Raw genomic sequence first — 15,711 nt, forward strand, 5'->3', positions numbered from 1 at the left:
TGTAAGTTTATCACTCATCAATGCCACAATACATTATTTACCATTCATTTCTATTGGGCACAATAATAATCTGAAACCCAACCAAAACAAACTGCAAATGCATCCAACAAGTTTGTAGTCACAAGCTTGATGTATTCATTGCGTGCTAGGAATACTGGACCGAGTACTAAACGAGTACTAAACCTTTGACTACTTTGACAACAGGGGTGCCAATGATTTTGACCCTTATGCTTTTGAGAAAAAAAATATTACTTGTTCAACAAACTGTCTTTATCTGAGCAATTGTATTCGTGTAAAATAACATCATTTTCCTAAATGTTTTGCTCATCTTTATCAAGGGTGCCTATCTTTTTGGAGGTGACTGTATATTAATCATGTGTGGAAATGGCTGAAATGCTCACACTTGACATTGATTTTAAAGAGCATTAACATACTGGATGTGTTTGGGGAAAATGGATTAGGATGATAGCGTATATTCCTGTGGTTTAGGGCTGTTCATGTGATTATAAACCCTGGCACTGGGTACACAGCTTGAGGATATATATTCTATCTATGGTATGGAAGACCCCCTGTTCTAAATGGATCATTACACTGCATGCTTGTTAACAGCTTTGCATCACTGCCAATCATGTAAAGATTACAACCATGAGTTTAATTAAAAGGGCAGTGTGTGTGTGTGTGTGTGTGTGTGTGTGTGTGCTTGTGTGTGTGTCTGGTTGTGTGTGTGTGTGTCTCGCTCTCTCTTTAATAATGCCATCTTAGAAATGGGGCAACACTTGGGAAAGGGATACCTACAGTATTAATATATCATTCCCACACTGACTGAATAGAGAGGAGACCTGGAGCTTGTTACTTGTTTACAGTACATGTCACCGAAATCTAATCCATGTATCAAAATGAAATGAGCCGTGGACAAAGCTCTCCGTATGTGATCACACTGGCTGTATATCTACAAAACTACAGCTCCCACCTGTGTTGGATTAATAGCAAGCAGGGTTTGCAAAGCAACACTTTTATTTGGAAGAATATTCACCTATTCTGGTATAAACAGGATGAGCAGTCATTTCTATTTAATGCTATTTGTTTTCATTCTCACAGGTATGTATTTGCTTTTTGTGTGCCTTTATATGATATATGTATGATTGATGATATGTTGGTGGGCTCCTTGCTGCTTGCTGCTTGTGGTTTTCCCTGCAAGGCAATGATGTTAAGCAAAATATATTGGTAATAGTTCATGGTAATGGCTAAAGAGGGATTTTCACTGCAGCTGTTGTTCTGAGGTTACTAATAGGTTAACACTAGACTAGTGTCCTTATTGGCAGATGAATCATGATATTGTCTCTGTTTAAGGCTTGAATAATTGCTAGTTATTTGCTACAGTATACAACACATTCGGAATTTAGAGTGCATTCCAAATGAGTTTCTTATTAGAAACGTGACATAGTAATGAATATTGATCTGTTTGGGTCGACTTAATGAAGCTGGATATTTCGGCGTGCATGATTAAACATTTCTGCATTATGTTGATTGATATGAACCATTTTCATAGGAAATGATTTCCAAATCACGACAGCCAAAAGACGATTGACTCAGATTTATCTCCTTGTAGTGCAAGCTGAAAATGGAGACCTGCAAGGTTATCCCTATCCGTCACCGCCAGCAGCAGCAGAAGTTCCAGTCTCAATAGAGTCCGTGTCTAAAGAGCACAACAACAAAGGTCATGGTGGAGCAGTAACAATGCCCACAGAGAATAGCCACCTCCAGACTGTGGCTGTAAGTACATCCCCAGGGACAGATTTGTTCCATACGCCACATGAAAGGCACAATTTCACGAACGCCACAACTGCTGAAGATGCAATTGCTGCTTCGTCAACTGGAGGCTTTGTTTGGAAAGAGGACTCCGGTTTACCTATGCCAGCTGAGGCCACTGAAGCAAATCTCACATTGATCTCTAATTACGAAGCTGGATTTGAATCGGTGAAGAATGGCACCGTGATGCCTGTGGCTCATTTGTCCAACGGCGTGGAGAAAGAAAAAGCCTCAGAATTGCTGCGTCACTCTCTACTTGTTAACAGGAATCAAAGAATCGCTGAGTCTATCACTCTTATGTCCACACGACGGAGGCTGGGAGTACCTATGGTGACTGCCACCCGTCCTCACATAATTGATAAGTGGGCCAAGTCAAATGACAATGAGGAAAAACGAGGCCAAGACGCAGATGAAAATGGGATTTTGGAATTGGAAAGAAACAAGTATCCATTGAGTGAGTCAGAATCCATCTTGCGTGACAGGAAGGAAGTTTCTTTGACTACGGAGCGCGTGATGACAAACATGTGTTTGAATTGCCTGCAAGAAAAAAGGCCATCGTCAACAGAAAAAATGGCTGTTCTGTCTGCGTTGTTCGACCGAGGCAGCTCACTCAGTCTTGGAGGAAATGGAAATATGCTTACTGTAAACTCCAGTCACCACAAGGCCTCAATGCCGAGCTCATTTGAAGTGACAACAGAGAAACAAGAGGACAAAACAGTAGTATTTGATGGTGCTAAAACATCCAAAAAGAGCACATTTGATTTCTCTGTAAATCTTTTGGATGGGCTAGATTATGAGTTCGTACCCCCCCTTTCCTCATTAAACTCTGAAATGAATCTCAGTAAAATCATGTTGAATGATTCATTTGCTAGTACATCTTTCTCAAACTCGGGAACGATTGAAGTCGAGGCGAACACAACCAGAACAGTGCTTCTCACTACAAAGGTGGAAAATATGACAGTTTCCAGATTGAGTGATATTAGCAAATCTTTTGATAAAAGGTTGTTATCAACAACCACCATGCCTTATCCTTTAACTTCAGAGATCTTTCACACTTTATTATTATCATTGAGAGATAAAGAAGAAAAGATATCTGGGAAGACTGTGAACCTCAGAAACCAGTCAAAATTGGTTTCTCAAATCCAACATAATTCATCTGTAAAACAACCAACCATATCATCCAGTTTACTTCATAGTTTTCTTGGCAATCACACATTGGCGGGCGTTGACATTACAAGTAAGGACACAGAGTTTAGTTTAGAAGACGGGGGAGGGGAAGAGCGGAAGCATGCTGTTGGGCAAGTTCTGACAATTCCTCTCACCAATGCTCCATCTCCTTCTGTCCATGTTCTCTCCGACCAGAACATGGCTAACGACCCCAACAATGGATCAATAATAAGTGGTGTGCTAGACTCGTTAAATTCTCTCTTTAGCCAAGCTCGTGAAATAATCACATCAAAAAGCCACATCACTGACCACATTGACGAATCAGCCTTGCCTATGAGAATGCCATCAATCGAAAGCCAAAGTGCAACAACATCCTTCCGCTCTACGAGGCAGACCACGGCAGCTGTCAAAGTTCCTCCTGCCTCTCAGGCTCTGACAGAGAGTGTGAAATCTTTGATGTCTGTGTTGAGTACCACTGGCCACCTGCCAGCACAGCCCAGTGTTCTGTTCAAAGAGCAGCAGCCTATGAGCCTCCTGCCAGAAGTCTCTAACATGCAACGTGCATCTGTAACTATGATGAGAACACTATCCAAAAAGCCATATTCTAAGAGTGCCGACAATGTAAACGGTATCGATAAACGGACTGCGCCTCCAGTTGTTTTGTCACAGACAGTGAAGCCAAGTGCTAAAGTAAATGCTCAGTTGCCAAGAACAACAGAGAAAGGAGTTACGTTTTCCACCAAACGGATTTCTGAAACCACAAGTAAGTTAGACATTTATGTGTCCGCCATGATGACGACGACAACAACACACGTCGGCGTGAAAAGGTCAACCGAACAAAGACTTGCAGTAGGTCGCGGTGACATCAAGTCGAGTGGTGACACCTTTCGAATCTTTGCAGACAGTGCTGGGAACCTTGAAACACCTAAAGAATTGAAGAATGGGAACATACTAAAGCTGAAAAATAACAAAGGACAGGAGTCTGACTTCTCTCAGCCTCAAGGTTCTCTTGAGGAGGTGACAGAAATGACAATGGACAAGAGCAGTACTGTTCACCATGGGATAATGAAAACCACTGAAAGACTGGCTAGAGAGGAAAAACGCACTTCTGCAAACATGCCTCTCTCCCATCTTTTAATTAAACTGTTGGGAGCAACAGCAAGAGACATTCATCGGGCTGAAAATCTCTCTGAATCGCTGGAAGAAGAAAATAAGTCATTCTCCAGCCAAGCGCCAAGTCATAAAATGCCAGTGGAGACTGTGATAACCCCAAGCCAGACACTATCGCGAATTGTATCTTTTAATAAGAAGCCACATATTGTGTCTAAACCACAACAATTCTCCACCCATAGGGTCACGCTTACGAAATGTGCCAATGCATCAACAAAACATAAGCAAAGCAATCAGCAAAGACACTCAACAAAAGGTAAAAAACAAGTATTTATGACGACTTTCTCGCGAAGCACAGTCCCAGGCCCTCCGAATCAAATCAGAAATGTGAATGGAACATTTAACGKCTCTCCAGAGATTGTGAAATCAACATTTTCTACACTTAACAGTGTTGGAAATCTGTATTCACTTACCGCTGCAAAATCATTAATCACAGTTGAACAGTCAACTATTCAACCTAATATTGCAATAAAGACATCTACTTCCCACACATCAATAATTCAACATGTTTCAGCTCGAAAGCATCACATAAGCATTTCGACATTAACAACATCAGGGAACTCAGTCTCTCAGTCCATAACTGTTGGAGAACATCTGCAACGTGTAGGACCGGCGACAACTCTCTTTGACATTGTTAAAGAGGACATCGTGACCTCTGACATCACTGAGGTATTAAAGGGGAGCCACCTTGTTCCCCTTTTACTGCCTCGTCCGTATAATGACACATCGACTAGTCCACCCACCGACGATTACTCGCCCACAGGGCCACTTACCGCCAGCCTGGCTTTGCATCATCGCCAAGGGCAATCTTCTTCTGAGATAATGCCTTTCGACGCTCCATCTCAAAGCCAATGGGACTCGTTTACAGATTCGGAGGAGAAGGAGGAACGGCATTCAAATGCCTCACATGCTTCTGCCGATAACGAGCAAATAAGCCCTTCAGAGGCTCCAATAGTGCATGAAGTGAAAAGTGAGCAATCTGGGTTTAGCACATGGCCGGCGCCTTTCGCTGCCGATAGTTCAGCTGGCACCAGCCACATTAACTTAACTCAATCCCGACCTGATGAGACCATGGGATTGAGGGCCGAGGAACCCACCCTGCCAAGTGCACTACTGAACCAGACCACTAATGGGGTCGGGAATGACCATGCTTTGTCTCGAGTAAGTCCAGCGCACGAGTCTGGTAGAAAGCTCCTGGGGTCTGGGAGGGGCTCAGATCCATTGGCCTTGCACCAGAGGATTGGGTTATCTTCCCCTGATCTCCTCACTGGGTAATTATCACAGGATATTTAATTTATTTAACAAATGAATTTATGATGATATTAAAAAGTGCATTCAAATATTAACGTTCAACATTTAGTTAATCAAGTTATTTGAATTAAAATTGGATAGGCGGTAACACTTTATCTTAAAGTTGCCCCTATACCTATGCAACTAGACAGTAATACCAATATTTTTTTAAACATGTATTTTCATTACAATTGCTTTTTAATTATAGGTTTCATGTTTGTTCTAATCTGTTTTCAGATTAGCGGTCATTTCCGATGATATTTGTGGCACTGGCAACTACACGGCCGAGATGAACCTGAACCTGGAGCGCGACGTTCTGCCCGGAGACTTTGTCCCGGCTCTGGGGATTCTCCACGTGGTAATCAACCTGAAAACCAACAACAGCCAGGTGAACCTAGAGATAAAGTCCTGCTGTCTCTCGCCCACTGTTCAGCTTGATGAAATCAACACCACTTGTTGTGTGTTTTCCAGGTAGGTGTTCATATTGTTGTGTTTCATATATGGAATATCTCCAGCAGCCCTACTACCAACAGCTCCAGAATGGGACTAAACTGTCAATGCTGACTAACATTCCAATCAAGTAAAATAATGTCCTGGAATCAAATCAATCCCGCTTGATCCAGGTTAGCAGGCATGTGTTGAATGTTGAATGTTTTTTTCACCGTATACAGACAGCACCTCCCAAGGCTTGCTTGCTGATGGTCTTATCGCAGTTAAGCAGCATTTCTGGGATGGATGGCAAATGAAACACTTAGAGGGCGGAGAGCAAAAAATAACAAGCAAAAAACGAATGTCTACCAACAGTAAATAAACTCTTTAGCTGTGGACTACCACCACTGCCTATATCTGAACAGGGAAGTTTTATTTACTTGGAAAAGTGTTGACAAGGAAGAGGGGTGTCTTTTTAATCCCCCAGTTAGGATGGGGACTGAAGGACATCGAAACATGTCTCCTTGCGGTCAGGTTTGCTCCCAGACCGTTCTGAACTCTGCTTAAGTCGGCTGAGTAGTCTATGGTTTCCAAAGATCCATCTTTTAAGTCTGATAAATCCCTGAATTATCAAATGACTTGTCTTAAGATCATATCGCATAAACACATCCTCATAACAGTTTTAGGAGAGGGGGCATTTATGCAGACTCAAATGGCAAGGCCGTCACGATCAATATGAACAGGACGTCAATGATAACCACCAAACCCATTGTTCCACTCTTCTTTACTTTGTGTTGACTTGCTGTTGTCGGAAACATTTGTGACCCTTGCTATTTGAATTACACTCACCAGCAAATTAACTTCAAAACAAAGTTCAGTGTTGTTCCTATCACATGTCCCGTGAACGTTTTTCTGCTACTGTCGACCGATACTCAACCCCCCCCCTCTCAGTCCCACAGTTGTTGTGATTTGTTGTGTGAACTTCCAGGTTACCACTGAGCCCGCGAGGAATCAGGCTGTTACCCAGCATCCTGTCAAAACGCGCCAGCTTCACCATCAGTCTCTTCCAGATGATTAATTACTCCATGGCATACCTACACTGCGATCTGAGCATCTGCCTCAGGAACCATACCGAGTGTGAGAGGGTGAGACTGGGATGCTAGTAGTAAGGCGAGGCAATTGTATCGCGTGCACCGGTCAGTTAAGGAAGAGGTGGGGAGTATGGGATGTAGGAGAGAGGAAGTTGTGTGGGGTAGACTGCGGTTTGGGCACACAGGTCTGAATGCCATGTTGTGGATGATGGGGAGACATGAAAAAGGTCTGTGTGATGAGTGTTTAGTGGGGGAAATGGGGGAGCATGTGTTGATATTTTGTGAACTGTATGACGTCGACAGGGAGAGATTGTGTGAACGGGTTCGAGATCCTGGACAGGGTTGGGGTTTGGGTGGTGTAGTGGGGGGAGGAAAGGGGAGGGAGGTGGTGTCTAGGGCTCTATTTCACTTTTCTTAGAGCCATTGGTGGAAACAAGGAAACTTACTGAGATACTGAGATGGAGATGCACCCCCCCATTGGAATAGCTGGAGATGGCACATGCTCATAAAGCTACATTTCTCTCAATTTCTATTGTTTAGCCTGTAGCCTAGCCTTCAAGCTGATAATAGGCTTGTATGTGTTGTTTGAGGTATCTAGCCTTGCATGTAGCCTTCAAACTAAAACCTCACTATTGTTAGAAGATTAATTATGTGTTGTATAAAATTATTTATTTCCAGTGACATTGATATCAAACAACAACAACTGAGGCAACATGTTTGAGGCATATTAATAACAGAGGAATGATGTACAATACACTATGTACCTGGAAAGAGACCCAGAAACATCGTAATTACCGGTTATCTCCTCCAACTCGTCGTTTTCCATACACACACGCCATGTTTTTCTCTGTTCTAACTGCAGCGGTGTCTTCAGCCCAGAGATCTCTTCTCTGAGGAGGGTCCAGAGGCTATCACCAATCTGAGGAACCGCATATCCTTTGGTCCCATGTTGAAAGGAGCAGAGAATTCTTCTCTCCCAGGGGAGATGGGTAATTATTAGCGCGACTAAGTAATAAAATGTGATCAGTCTTTGATAATATGCTCCAAAGATCCTTATCAGAGAGGAAATTAGTGCCTGCTGTGTGTAGACTGTGGATGCATCACAAATGGCACCCTATTCCCTATGGGYCCWGGTCAAAAGTAGTGCACTAWAWAGGGAATAGGSTGCCATTTKTGACAACTTGTGTTACTGTATGAATTTCAGACACAGCAGCTGAGATGGAGATTATGCTTGTCATACTGGGGATGGTGGTGGGGTGTTCGCTGATAACGGGGACACTGCTGCTTCTCTGGATGGCCTATAGACGGCGGCGGGTCGATTGGATGGTTTACTCAGAGTCCAGAGCGTGCTGYGGCTGCCTGCGTAGAGGAGACATGATCTTACCATAGCCAAGTMGGAGACAATGGTCAATCACGTCAGCCTGCAGACCAGACCAGACCCTGGCCAGAATCAATCCAATTCACTCCTATCGTACGTGACACCCGGGCMGAGCTTCTGTGGTCCCATATCTCACTCCCTTCACCGACGCAGTGAATGTCTTACCTTTACACTGTAGTAATATGACACAGAAACACATGTACAGAATAGATTATCTTGGTCAATTCTTTTGCATGGCAACAATTGCTAATTCACCAAACAACTGTGCACAGTGATTCAAGGTGAATTGATGATCAAGAATGTTTTATGATCATGTGAATTTAAACACGATGTGCGTATTGTGTAAACACCATATTGTTATTGCTAGTCTCTTGTACTAAGTCCTCTAACCCTGCTACTATCTGGAAGTAATTGTTTGTTTCAAAAAGTGTATTATCCTCTCAATGATTCTCAATCATCATCTCAAGCACGACGCATATTATCATACCAGTTCTGGCCAATTGCTTTTAAAAACAATACAGACCACTGGCTACTCTCACTAAGACACAAATTACACCAACAATTCGTTAACCTCACTGTCTGCACTACTTCATCATGCACCACATTACCTAAAATGCTACAACAATTTGTTCCTGATTTGCCACAAGCTCAAATGATTAAACAACTTTCACAATGCTCAGATAGATGCATGGATGACTGGTCCTTTCATACACATGCATGAATAAATGCTAATTAATATCCGTGTATGCAAAGCTCATATACAGTGTTCACTGTAGCATTGCCAACAGAACAGAATGTGAAATGTGTTGGTACGTAATTCATCACTTCTTAATTGTGTTTGGGAAAGTAAATCGAGTTGTGTCCCTGTGCACACCATGTAGATGWGATACAGGTACCCAACTCAACAACCAATTAGAGTGCAAAGGAGGAATAGAAGCCAGGGGCCTTACCCAATCAAATCTCCTTGCATGAAAGAGCTTGTTTTAGTGATTGACTGAGGTTTGTATCTATGGACACACCCCTCAGGTAGCCTCTTACGACTCTGCGAGATTGGAATAATCATTGGCAGATCCCATTGGTGGATCGTTCAGAAGCCAATCCCAATAGTATGTTAGCAAGCTGTATTGTAGCCAAAATGTACTTTTGTAGGWWAGCCGGAGGMAAAGTCTGGTCAGRGGGAGGTCTGCCATGGATGCCCTGGTGACAGTTAGTACAGAGATAGCCAAGGCCCTGAAAATAAAAGGCGTGATGAATGTTGTGTATTTTGACATTGAAAAAGCTTACGATACCATGTGGAGGGAAGGGTTGTTGATCAAGTTGAGTGCGTTGGGCATTAGAGGACGTCTGTACAACTGGATCATGGACTTCCTGTTTGATCGGGTCATACGGTTGAGGGTGGGGTCAGAATTGTCAATGTGGTTTGAAGTGGGCAATGGTACTCCTCAGGGAAGTGTGGTTGGTCYGGTGTTGTTCACCCTGATGATAGATTACACATTTAAGGAGGTTGAACAGGGAGTGGGTGTGGCCTTGTATGCTGATGATGGGGCTATATGGAAGAGAGGTGGGAATGTGAAATATGTGATGAGGAAGATGCAAGAAGCTGTGGGAGTTTTGGAAGATTGGTCTCTAACATGGGGGTTTATGATGTTTGTGGCCAAGTCCTGCTTTGTGGTGTTTTCTAGGAGTACGGTTAAATATGTTAGGCTTCAAATATACGGCAGGATATAGGTAGGGTGTCTGAATTTAAGTATTTAGGTATGTGATTTTACGAGAGGCTTATAKGGAAAAGACTTGTTGAGTATATTAAAATTAAGTGTAGGAAGGTGCTGAACCTCATGAGGACAGTGGCAGGATATGATAGGGGGTCAGATAGACAAACACTGCTGTGTATGTATCAGGCATTGATCAGGTCATCTTTGGGTTATGGGTGCTTTGTATATGGATCGGCAGCCAAAACGGTACTACAGCGCCTGGATAGGATACAGTCAAGGGCCCTGAGATCGGGCGGCAGGTAGCCTAGTGGTTAGAGCGTTGGACTAGTAACCGAAAAGGTTGCAAGATCGAATCCCCGAGCCGACAAGGTAAATATCTGTCGTTCTGCCCCTGAACAAGGCAGTTAACCCACTGTTCCTAGGCCGTCATTGAAAATATGAATTTGACTGACTTAATTAACTGACTTGCCTAGTTAAATAAAGGTAACTTTTAAAAAKAATTGTGTGTGGGTGCCTTCAGGATGACACCTGTTGAGGCTTGTGGAGAATGTTGTAGGATATGGACTGGGGGAGAGTGAGATAGGGCCGGCAATTGCATTGGGGAACGTTCCTCCGTGGCTGTTTCTGAAASCAAGTGTGGATGTTATTGAGGGTAGGAGAGACGGTATGTGGAGAAATAYACAGTATAGATGAATTGGTTTTATTTGTTTTTTAAGGAAATATATAGATGGTTCAAAGGATTCTCTTGTTTACTCTCCCTGGACAGGCAAAGGACTGAATCGTTTCAACCATCTGTATATGTCCTTAAAAAACAAATAAAASCAATTCATCTATACTGTATATTTCTCCACATACCGTGGATGTGAACGGTAGGGGGTTGGCTGATGTGGTGGCTAAGTGTGCGGTGAGGAGCGAAGGGGTTAGATATTCAGGTCACGTTGGGCCGCAGGGAAGTTAAGTCCTTGATCCGGGCAAAACGGCTCAATCTTTGGCAAAGGGAGTGGGATGCTAGTAGTAGTTTATCCCGCGCACCGGTCAGTTCATTAAGGAAGAGGTGAGGAGTATGGGATGTAAGAGAGAGGAAGTTGTGTGGGGTAGAMTACGGTTTGGGCACACAGGTCTGAATGTCACGTTGTGGATGATGGGGAGACAKGAAAAASGTCTGTGTGATGAGTGTTTAGTGGGGGAAATGGGGGAGCATGTGTTGATATTTTGTGAACTGTATGACGTAGAAAGGGAGAAATTGTGTGAAAGGTGTGAGGCTGGACAGGGTTGGGGTTTGGGTGGTGTAGTGGGGGAGGAAAGGGGAGGGAGGTGTGTCTATTTCACTTTCTTAGAAGATGTCACGATCGTGTATAGGAGAGAGAGATGACCAAGGCGCAGCGTGATAATGATACATCTTCTCTTTATTAAAGAAGATGAAAGAACACGACACATTTAACAAACTAACAAAAAACAATCGTGAAGCTATAACGAACTAGTGCACACATGCAACATAGAACATTGACATAGACAAATACCCACAAACACCTAAAGCCTATGGCTACCTTAAATATGGCTCCCAATCAGAGACAACATAACCAGCTGTCTCTGATTGAGAACCAAATCAGGCAACCATAGACTTTCCTAAACAACTAACTCAACCATAGACAATTCTAAACACCTACACTGAACACAACCCCATCTACTCTATGAAACCCCCTCAACCATACAAACCACACTAGACAATACAAAAAACACATACTAACCCATGTCACACCCTGACCTAACTAAAATACTAATGAAAACAAAGATAACTAAGGCCAGGGTGTGACAGAAGAACAGGACTAATGAAGATAATTTAATGTAGGTAGGCCGTGACTGGCCTCACACTCCAGTACAGTAGGTGGCGGTGTATGCACCTTAAAAGTTGGATGCAAATGTTATCTCTCCTCCTTCAGTCGTCTTCTTCTTGTTCTTCTTCTGTGGACTTTATATGGCAGTTGGCAACCAACTTTAAGATGCATTACCATCACCAACTGGACTGGAGTGTGGACCTCAGTTCATCTTTCAATCACCCAGGTGGGTATATGCGCCTAAAAACCAATGAGGAGATGGGARAGGCGGGACTTGCARGGGGTGAAGTTTCAAAAATAGAATCAAGTTCTATTTTAGTGCCTGGCTATGCAGACACTCATTGACGTGCGCCAACAGTTTAGATGAAATGATTGAATAACATTTTTTATTTATTTTTTATTATTGAATAACATGTATGTGTCTATTTATTTAGCAACACTCGCGCACGCAACGCTGGCGGTGTGGTCAGCATGTAACGTTAACGAGCTAGCRTTGCTAACTGCGTTGTTTTATAAGAAAACGGCTGAGGTGACTCAAACCCTTTAGCTAGCTAATATTAGATGTGTCTTTTACATTTAAGATAACTTTCATTGAAATTGGTGGTTACTACTGGTTCTAGATCCGATGGGAGAGAAATTGACCGCCATTGTTTGGTAGTGCACCCAGAGGACTCCAGCAATCACCAAAGGATAATAATGACTTTGCCACGGGCTATCCTACGAAAGGAAATTTGGCRTACTGTAGTTGCCAATTTGAGCTAAATGTGTGTCTCGAGTAACCTGGGGAAKGGATATAAGGCTGGAGAGTTCATTTGTGGAGTATTGGCAAAATGTACTATTTAAAAGATATATAAGAGTTTTGAGTTTGGACTTTTATTATCTACCAATTGACAAAAAAGTCCTGGAGGTAGCAGTATCCCAAAGAAAAGCTATTTGTTTTCTCATTGAGTTGTTTAATGACAGGCCTATCACTCTTCATTATTTTTTCTATTAATAAAGATGGATCACATTGTATCTGTCTCTCATGCATACACCCCTTTCAAATTAACAGCTGCCATGATCCGTAGCATCCCGTTGTGAGACAAAGTATTGAGCCAGAATTGCATAAAGCATCACTATGATGTGTTTACTCTCTCCCTGGACAGGCAAAGATTTTTATAAATGAAAAGCAGCCAATAGGCAGCCTTTGAGATACATTAACTCCATATGTAAAACACAGATCGCACACATGCACAGAGCATGCAAGAACACACACACACACATGCACAGAGCATGCAAGAACACACACACATGCACAGAGCATGCAAGAACACACACACATGCACAGAGCATGCAAGAACACACACACACACACACACAAAGGGAGACCAACGCAGACAGCCTGGAGGGAGAAGAAGCTGAGCAGATTTAGGAGGCAAGGGTAAATTGTGTTGAAGAGGATTTGTTAATAAAAAAAACTCCTTAATGGCGTCTTGTAATTGAAAGGGTGAACAAAGTGTGCGCAGCTGGAATCATAAAAGAAGAAATAGTCTCAGGATCCCAACCTCCAGGCATTTTGAGACACATGAGCCCAAGTCCAAATGAATCAAGGAACCGTTAATACGAAAGCTACTCAAAACTGCACTGCAGGGAAGGAGACGGATGCAAAAGAGAGACGGAAGGGAAGATGAAAATAATCTGAGTGTGGCAGAAATTTGGAATGTGATTTCWGTAKTTCTGAAATATCCTGAAGCTGAACTAATGATCATTTTGTTTTGTGAACGTTGTGAATTAAAAACAGCAGGAGGTCATGGTGTACAGTACCACAATGTATCGGCCTCTAAGCAAACCTCTCCCCCATACACATGAATGATTCATAAGATAGGCCAACCAATGTTCCATTTCTAAATCGTTCACAAAGACCCACTCTGTCTCAGACAAATATACCTTGTAAAAGGTTACAAGAGTGTAAATATGATATAAATGCGCAAGCCATAAGCAGAACAACAGGGGTGATAAAATGATAGCTCGAGGAGGATATCTTTATTTTATCATCTTCCTGAGTTTACTTCAAATGCCCCCGGGCCACTCATAAAGGATATCGCTTCACACCTTTCCTGAAAGATAGACTAAACTAATGGAGCAGAAAGGTAAAGATAGAACGTTCGTGCCGAATGTCACCCTATTCCCTATTTAGTGCACTACTTTTGACCAGATCTCTATGGGCATCCCCTATTAAGCCCTGGTCAAAGGTTGTTCTCTATCTAGGGAATGACATTGTTATGATGGCATTGTTATGATAGGAGACTGGCGCATGTGCAATCCTCCTGCGACAGCCTCTGCTGCATCACCCGAAAATCTGAATATGCAAAGCACAATGATGTGCAATTTGCCCAGCGCTGTATGTGCTGTCGTCCAATTTGTTACCAGGCWTGTGCGTACAGCTTCCGTGGGGACTTTTCTTTTGACTCTGAGTGCAGTTCCTCTGAGCACAGAGAAGACAAGTGTCATACAAATGAAACGCGTCTCTCTCTAGGAGGATTCCAGACAGGAGAAGTTTCACAATGTGACATTGTTTTTGTTCATTATGCAGAAGAGGCCCCTGCTATCAAGGATGACTATGCATGTGAAGTCTGGGAATAAATTAGAGTATAATATGAGATAATGCTTCGGTGTCCCTCAGGGTCTGAAAAATCATTACGAGCATATATGCTCTCTTTAACAGGTTTTTGAAAGTCGTTTTCAGTTGGTCCAAGAAGCTGACTCTTCAGCAAGTAGTTCATGTATCAGGACAGGACAAAATCAACGTTTGATCAGATGTTTTCAGACTTCAAACGTTTTCTTCTGATGACATACTGTGACGCCCGAGGCCGTCTGTTTTGTAGATCCAGCGATATGACACAATCCAAAACGAGTGGAAAAGAGAATAGCCATATCATTTCCAAGATTATCTTTCCCATAGCTGGAAAATGTGAATGAATCTTAACATTGGACCACTTTTCAGGTGAAAACAGCAGATTTTTTGTGTGTGTAACGCTCCTTTAATGCTGTGTCATCATGCAGAACATGAATGATGGTTTCATTTCCATAATCGTAAAGTCAGGCCATTTTTTTTCTGCTGTGCACACAATTTCTCTTAACCTGCTAAGGTCGATGTCCTCTAATTAACATAATACAACAATTCCCTTACAAATGTGTCAGTTTAAGCAATGAGATCCTGTATCAGTTGTTTTGCATTGGTTGCATCTCAATCCACCACATTCGCCTTCGTAACACTTCCGCATCTGCAGTGAAGGGCGAGCGGTGTTTGTCTGAACGACCTACAATCTGTTATGACCCCATCAATGGAAAGATGAGACTCTTACGAACAYGATGGTGTTCTCTGTTTTCCTCCACGACCCCCACAAGTGTATTGGGACTCGTCTGAAGTCGGTACAGCCGATCTGACAACTTCTGTCTGCAGCGCCCAAACAGTTGGGCTACACACTAATATGACCCCTCTGTGTAAAGGTGAGAACTCTCGCAAACACGTACTTGTCGGTTGTTTTGCTCTAGGGAAGTATACAGTATGTGGAGACTGTTTAGGGGAAAAACAAGGCGTTAAATACATGTAAAAAAATATATATATATAACATTTCCTGATCTTATATCTTTCAGATTTAGGATAGACACTTCAGAACAAACTTCCTTTAGATTTTTTGAGGGGGAACTATCTGTTGTTCCATGTAGTGAATCTGTTATTCAATGCGTTTGAATGGGCAAATAGCAGTAAGGCCAATTATCAAATAATTTTGGGAAATATTTTTTTTATACTTCAAGGGGTCTTAAAATTATATATCAAATATCAAAAT

This window comes from Salvelinus sp. IW2-2015, linkage group LG22 (genome assembly GCF_002910315.2).
Source record: "Salvelinus sp. IW2-2015 linkage group LG22, ASM291031v2, whole genome shotgun sequence".
NCBI classification, from domain to species: domain Eukaryota; kingdom Metazoa; phylum Chordata; class Actinopteri; order Salmoniformes; family Salmonidae; genus Salvelinus; species Salvelinus sp. IW2-2015.